The sequence below is a fragment of the Copadichromis virginalis genome, linkage group LG4 (assembly GCF_057382275.1).
Source record: "Copadichromis virginalis isolate Kocher_CV1m ecotype Utaka linkage group LG4, C_Virginalis_male_GT1.1, whole genome shotgun sequence".
NCBI classification, from domain to species: domain Eukaryota; kingdom Metazoa; phylum Chordata; class Actinopteri; order Cichliformes; family Cichlidae; genus Copadichromis; species Copadichromis virginalis.
This window is the reverse complement of record NC_140621.1, coordinates 24,785,839-24,794,074: the sequence shown is the minus strand read 5'-3', so window position 1 is coordinate 24,794,074 and position 8,236 is coordinate 24,785,839. Positions and strand designations below refer to the sequence as shown.

Genomic DNA, 8,236 nt, shown 5'->3' with positions numbered 1-8,236 from the left:
ACTGCTTGAATTGGAGTGAACTGTACATGAAGCTTGAGACAGCTGCAGGATTGCATCATTGCCTTGACACACATACTGTATGTGCAGTAAGTGGCTTGAAAAGAACTGGAATGCAAAGCCAGGAATTTCTGTCCAGTCACTGTATATGAAGTTAAAAAAACAAACAGACATTACATCCAAAGCTGCCAGCCTCAAAACCATGACAGAATATTTACACACTGATATTATCAGCTGGTGTGCAAAAGAAGAACTCTGCCAAATGCCAGTTGAGTGGCCAGACTTTGAAAACAAGCTTGTCTCAAATTGCAGGGAGTACTAGAGGTCAGACCACAGGTGACCCAAACATACACAGCTAATGCACTCTCATCTGGTCAATTTTCTCTTTATTATTCCTTTTCCTGCGCAGTACTGAATGTTCCTGACACTATCTGTTCATGGCAGTAATCAATATTCTTTTGAAATGTTTTTTCAAACCTCGTGTCTAAGAAAAGTTTATCTTGGCAGCAGTGTACAAGTGTTCAAAGAAACTGAAGCACTAAAAAAATGTCCCCGTTTAATAACTGCGAAGTGCTGGTGGCCAGATGTTCCAGCTTTTGACTTTTATTTTTAAAACACACCCACTGTAATGTGCAGCTATTTCTTTTACAGTTTAATACTATCAACTTCTTGGTTGCAATAAATTTTTTTTAGTGTTCCTACTGTATTTATAGGTTATTACTGTAAAGTTTGAGTTCATGTCATCAACCATTTTATCTGTCTTTCTTCAGTATGACAACGTATCAGCTTTGTTGCATTAACCTCCTCTTTGCGCCATAAACTCCATAAAGATAAATGCAGACTGCGTAGTTGTGGTGGTACTGTAACACTGAACTTTGTCACACAAACAGCAGAACCTACATTGTACATCCACAGCAATCAGTTGTCAATATGTCCTGAGCTAATAAGAGAACAAAATTACAACATTATAAATTGGCCACTACCTCAGTGTTAACATGTTAACATTAACCTTTTTTATAGTCCAAAAAATCCTGTTTTTGCAGCGTATAAATGTACACTTTCCAAACCTTTTTGAGGAAGATACAGTACACTTATGATAAATGCCCCAAATAGAAAAGAGAATAAATCAAATGAACACTTAAGGCAAAGATAATTAATATTACTTTCCTCCGAATATTTCAAAATTAGCTTTTCACAGCCTACAAGAGCATCTATATGCACTACTACCATACTACTGCTACATTGTTGCCTGCATGCATCTTAGTTAATTTGACCACAACTGCAATTCCACTGGGTTTTGCACTTACTTGGCACAGCAATGTATGTTACAGTGAAAAATGTTCCATATGCCATATATTACAACTTACACAAAGATATAAAGCAGTGACATGGCAGCTGTATCATACTTACAACTATATCCCTATAAAACCATGAACTTATTCTGTTATCCAAACTATAGAGTTTAAGTAATTATTTTAGTAATTATGTAATTTAAGCATGACAGCAGTATTTTAATTTACTGACCTTTTAATACAATGTGTACATGACCTTTTGCAGCGACCTTATCTGTCTCTTCAAATGTTTACTTTGCATGCAGTTAGACAAATGTGTGTCCTGTAATCTAACTAGATTACATAAAACAAAAATACGGGTTTCAGTCTGCAGAGAAAGAGAGATAATTTTGGGGGGTTCAGAGGGGAAAAAATCATTTTAGTGTCTGTGTCATATTTTAATATTTGTAAATAAAGCTGTGTACTTGTTTGGTTTTGCTGTGCTGGCTCCCTCTGTTGGATGGTTGTGGAAATGCTGCACATCCTCCTAGCACACACTCACACAGACGACAATCACAAGCACGCATTTTTCTCTGTCATTTGGTTAATACTGTGTGGCTTATTCTATTTCCAGCCTGAGCACTCTTGCATATGTGAATATACCTAATGTGTTTTTTTTTGTTTTGCAGCCTGAGGGTCTTTTGTAAAGAACAAGGAATATGCCTTAGTTGTTTTCAGGCATTTCTCTCTTGCTCTCTTTTGTCTTTTACAGCTCATGAAATGATTCTAGAAAGAAAAATATATATAGACGGTGCCACAAGCATCAAGCCTTTGATATTTAGAGTTCAATAAATCCTATAAATGTGTCAAGCTAATTCAGGTCTGGGTATATACAATGTCTCAGAGAATGGGGTTGAGGGGGATGCATGTAATTTAAAAGCATTTCACTAAAGATGCAATGATGCCTGGCAGCTGGACACAATCGTAGCATTTTGCAGCCTCGGGGAGCTTGAGGCGGTTTATAACATCGAGTCTCGCTCACGCCCAGCTCTTGCATATTTTGTGTTTCAGTTCTCGGGAACAAAAGTCACAGAAGCTGCTGCTTGCCATTTTTTACCCCACTCAAAACCTGACAGCTGTTGCGGCACAGGACTGATAAAAATATGTGCATGTAGAGAAATCTTATCGGCTGACACTGTCCGCTGCTACTGGCAATTTATGGCTTTACTTATCAGAAAAAAAAGAAAGATTATTTAACAAACTGTGAAAGGGTTAATGGGTCAAAACCAATAAGCACGATGAACTGACAGAATAAAAGAGCAGGACAGACTACTACAGAGCACAATGTAATAAGTGTATACTATAAGTGGCTGAGTAGTGTGTTTTACAATATTAGATTTAAGTGAAAAAGCAGTGTAGCAGATGTCTGCTTCATCTGAACAGAGCGTATTGACACATGCAAAAGGTCTTTGAGCCTTTTTTCGGTCAAAGTTCACTGTTCAATAAAGTGTGTTTGTGTTTTGCAAGAATGACCACAGTGTTTTTCTTCAGGGATTTAGTGCAACAGCGAACAGGAGACTTCATCTCCTTTTAATTTTAGTGCTTCATGCAGTCACTTTCTCCAAAGGCGAGGTGACTGATTAGTTGGTTGAAAGGCCAAGAAATCCCCCCTTCTGGAAGTCCCTATAGTGAGATAGGATTTTCTCATAAATAATAAAAAAAAAAACGCTGACAGGACTCAATGCATTTTCAGTAGCTTGGTGAAAATGCGAGCTAATCCTTTTTGAAAACATTCATCTCACCGCACTCTAGAAAACAGCCCACATTCTGCACGTGATGGATCTTCTCCTAAAACCATGAATACAGACTACATCAAGGGTGAATATCACAGAGGAAGGCATTAATTATTTTGGGCTTGGCATTCTGTTACACCAAATTTAACCCTTATTTGCAGTAAAGAAATTTTGCTGCCCTAAATCCTCTCAGCATAAGCATTAGTTCTGCTCAGTATAACAAATTAAATGACCTTGCTAAGGATAAAGACTTACAGCAGTTTAGCGAAGCGGCTAGTGAGAGAAGAGGGAAAACATGAGATGTCCAGAGGGAGCAGGACAAAGTTCACCTCAGCCAATATGAAAGTTTGATCTCAGCCTCCCAAAAACACACACAAATATGTCCCAAAATAATACACTAATACTGGAGGACACGCCACGTAATGGGAGCACAGTGCAGTCCCTGGCTTATTGCAATACCACAGTCTTAGAGTCCAATGAAATCATAATGATGTAAATGTGATCTTCATTTTATAGTCTTGCATCCTTCTGAATCTTGAAAATTGATCACTGACTTCATAATCTTTTAAATGCATGATTTCTTCATGGTAAAGATGAAAATGTTTTATCAGTATCATGCATAACAACAGTGTTTGTTTACTCTAGCATTTGATGCTAAGCCGACGGTACAGGACCTCCACTACTCTAGGGTCAATCCACAGATCACTGACTGCCTCCTGCAGCTCAAAAACATGGCTGCTCTCATGTGAAATATGTCCCATACCCCATCATATAGTAACCTTTTAAAACCACCTTAAGCAGAAATGACTTGAAGTAATAGTCTTCTGTATGTTGGTAGGTTTTGGCCCACTGCTCTTTACAACATTGCTTCAGTTCATTGAGGTTTGTGGGGATTTGTTTATGCTCTCTTAAGGTCCCACCGCAGCATTTCAATGAGCCATTGCTGCTTCTTGATTCTTTTTGTTTTTTAGACTTTCTGTTTCTGCTGGTGATCTGGGTATCAATGCCTGTTGCATGACCCCATTTCAATCAGCTTTAACACTCACAGAGATGACATTTAGCTCTAGAATACTTTGGTACTCAGAGGAGTTCATGGCCAACTCAGTGACTGCAATGTGCCAAGGTCCTGTGGCTGCAAAACAAGCCTAAATCATCACTCCTCCACCCCCATGCTTGAGAGTTGGTATAAGGTGTTTGTGCTGATATGCTATTTGGTTTTCTCCCAATGCTTTATGGCCAGAAATCTCCCCTCCAGGCTTGTCTGACATTGTTTCAGAAGGCTTGTGGTTTTATCAGAGGCAGTTTTGCAAACTGATCCTTTTAAAGAGAAAAGGCTTTGGCTTGGCAATCTTTCCAGATAAACCAAACTTGTTCAGTCTTTTTTCTAACTTTACTATGATGACCTTCAACATCCAAAATGCTAACTGAGGCCTATAAAGTCTCAGATGTATGTCTTGGGTGTTTTTATTTTATTTTCAACTAAGTGCATTATCAGTACCTGGCTATTACTAAGGTTACACTTTTTTCCCCCCACATGACTGTATCTTCTTTTAGTGACATCGGTCTGCAGTGCTTTCAATGCACTTCAGTTTTGATCTGCACAATCTCTCAACAGCAGAGTGTCAGAGTGTATCTCAGAGTGCATTAAGTTGTAAGGCACACAAAGATTCCCTCAAAGCAAGTAGAAAGAAAATCTAGGCTCCTCCCTGAGCAGCTGATGCAGCTCGGCCTGTATTTACTGGCTGAGGTACTCAAACATATATTTGAATGCAACACACCTCCTCAGTAGATACAGTAAGAATAAAATGATGCTGAAGTTTGTTCTTGTGGTCTCGTGCCTAGTCTTTATACACTCCTGTAGTCTTTGGGTTTCAGTAGGGATACATCCATAGACTGCAGATGATGTCATTTTAAAAAACAAAACAAAAACATTTTTGGCCCTTTTAGCCAATTTATGACACACACATACACTATCTCCTGTGCAAAACTGAACAATAACTTGGAAAAAGATACTTTACGTCATTTTCTTTGTAGTTGCCATAATATTCACCAAATTCTGCAAGGTTTGTTACTTTTTCAGGCAGTGTTTAACTTTTACTCATGAGCATAGCATTAGACGAGTTTTAACTATAAGAAAAAAGACTTGTTTTCACATTTTAGTCTGTATAAATGAAGACTTTGAACAAACGCATGTCCTGAGAAGTCGTTAAAAACGTGAGACACTGTCTACAGATGTGGGACAGTAAGGCAAAGAATAATTGCGTTATTTATTTATTTTTATATTTTAAAAGGCATATAAGGTGTGTATGTAGGCAGAATGAGGCTCAGTTCAAATGTTTGCAGCTACCAGATGAATAAGACACGAGAACAAATCAGCCCTAATTAACGAAGAGCTCAGTGTCCAGTCCGAAATTCAAACAACCCACGTTCGTCAAACGACACAGAAAAACGCTACAACACCCTGACCCAGTGTTTAAATGACCCCCCTCCCCACCCCTCGTCACTTACGTCACACGGGTACAAGGAGCGCAAGTAAGCAGCTGTGCGCTCGCGCTCAGTACAAAGACAGAACCAAACCGTTCACTTTAATACATTTATTTAATATCTTTGTATTATTATCATTTTTCCGTACTTTAAGAGTTTCGCCAAATTCCTCAAACAGTTCTCCCGACAGGGCAGACAACTTATCTGCGAGGCGAGCTGTAATTTATTGTGAAAGTTGGATTAGAGCGGAGCCGCGTGAACTCACCGGGAATACGCGGCTCAGATGATGAGCAGCGGTGAAAGATCACATCTGCAGAATCGGCGGAATCCCGTGCTGTCAACGGTAATTTGCCTTGCATTTATTTTTGATTGAGTTTGGTTTAATTTGATATTTGATATTGACACAAGTGAGCTCGTTCACGTGAGCAGAATCTCATCATTCTGGCCATGTTGCAGGCTGTGATGGACCTTAAAATATCTATTACCAAGAAGGGTTTTAATAAAACTCTATTATCGGTATTATTATTATTTTCCGAAATTGGAATTGCCGAAACGAAATGAAAGGATTTCTCTCTCTCTTTTTCTGCTGCATGTTCGGACACATTTACATTTCTGGAAACGTGTTTCTGGATCCCTCCAGTTGCATTTAGTGTCACTTATCGCTAATGTTCAAAGGCCGTGTTATCTAAACGGTCTTTTATCTGGGATCTTGAGTCCCACATGTCAAAGATACGAGTGTTCTGTGGATAAATGGTTGTGCAAAAATACAGAAACGGTGTGTTGTATTTCGAAAAGTGGTCTTACTGGTCTTACACAACAGCACATTGAAAAAAATATTAAAATGATAGAAGTAATAATTAGAATAGAATAGAATAGAATAGAATAGAATAGAATAGAATTCAACTTTATTGTCATTGCACATGCACAGGTACAGGGCAACGAAATGCAGTTTGCATCCATCCAGAAGTGCTTTAGTGATATAGATATATTACAATATGTATTAGCAATAATATAGATATGTGAGTATATTACAGAAATGGGTCTATTATGGTATGTTATAATGTACACGGTATGAAGTATGTTGTGAATATTCTATAACTACCGGTATAAGTATGTACAGGCTGTAGTGAGTACAAGCTATGTACAGGATATGAACAGGATATAAATATGAAAAACTATACAGAATATGAAATAAATAACTTTACAGAATCTGGGATATACAGCTATACAGAAATGGGAACTATGCAAGTTGTAAACAGTTGTAGGATTAAAGATTATCGAATGTACAGAATGATTATTTACACAGAGCTATACATTAGTGCAGTTAAGATAAGTGAGGGTGTAGATAGTTTCTACAGAGGCTATATAAAGTGCTAGTGGTTGTGAGTGGTGGTTCAGTCCATGTTATTATTGTGTTTGAGGGTACAGTTGTCCATTGTGGGTGTGTGTATGTTCAGTCCATGAGTTTAACGTGGGTCAGATGTCAGGAGGCAGAGTTCAGGAGTCTGACAGCTGTGGGGAAGAAGCTGTTCCGGTACCTGGTGGTCTTAGTCCGGAGTCCGGAATTGAAGGATGAATAAAGTTTTCTCCTGACTCCTTTACAGCACGTGCAAATAGTATATTAAGCAAATCATTGTGGAAAAGCAAGGATCAATTTTTAAGAATCTCTTAATCTTAAAGTGGATTTAAATTGAACGTACAGGCTTAATTTAGTGTTAAATGTGACTTTGCTGCTTTGCATTCTCCCGTAGCCTACAGCGCTACGGTGTCCACAGTGTACGAATGGCAGTCGAGAGACCTTATTAGTTCAGCCAGACTAAACCTAGTCCCCTTCAGTCCAAAACAACGGACCACTCAGCTTAAAGTAGTCACCCTCTTCGCGCAATTATTTGCAACTGTTTCAGAGAGAGTTACAAAATACATGTTAGGAACCTGAAGATTTTTAATTAACACCATGTGCATATGTGTAAATCTATTTGTTTGTTGTGTTTTGAAATTTCAATGCAGCAGCAAATTAAATCCCGCGACCCTGTTCTGTATGCCTACGCATGCATCTAATAATGTACAGGCAGAATAATTACAGTCGTGTTTCTGTGTGCATAAAATACATAAGAATTTAATTGTTAGGGGACTTAATTGTCCACAAGTGTTTCTGATCCTAATTAAACCTACTTGAGCAGCATCACATGAGAGAACATGTTGGTCCTTAGTCCCCTGTGCATTTTGCATAGTGTGGCTAATAAATGTGCCCATTGTTAGGCAAACACCTCTGGCACATTACTAAACAAGCATATTCATTACTATTACAGCTGCTGCTGCAGTAATGCATCAGAGAGGCATGCTCCTCGGTGGGTCTGTGTGTGCAGGTGCACTCGGTGAATGAGTGGTGCCCCACTGGATGATGTATTTAGTCTTAATTTGCAAACATTAGTGGGTGGCACAGAAGTTTCAGTGCATACAGAATAAACATTACTGAGGTTTTGCGATACATAAAGTGAGCTTCTGCTCTGTAAGTGCAGCTACAATCAGTGTGGCAAACTTTCCACAGTCATGAGTTTCGGTATAGCCACAGATAAAAATGCTGAATGACAATACAGGGATCGCTGGATTTGTTACATAGATATAGGACCTTCATATGCATGCAGTACATTGTGGTTTGGAACAACTTTCCAGCTAAATGATTCAGACTGC

General features: G+C 38.6%; 1 protein-coding gene across 1 annotated transcript in view; it reads left to right on the top strand.

Moving 5' to 3' along the window:
- The first annotated feature begins 5,582 nt into the window (after positions 1 to 5,582).
- The window catches only part of gcgra (glucagon receptor a), a 49,153-nt gene continuing 46,499 nt past the window's right edge, over positions 5,583 to 8,236 (top strand). The window contains exon 1 of the mRNA XM_085454411.1: positions 5,583 to 5,888. The gene's annotated coding sequence lies outside the window, so the exon portion shown is untranslated. The remainder of the gene's footprint in view (positions 5,889 to 8,236) is intronic.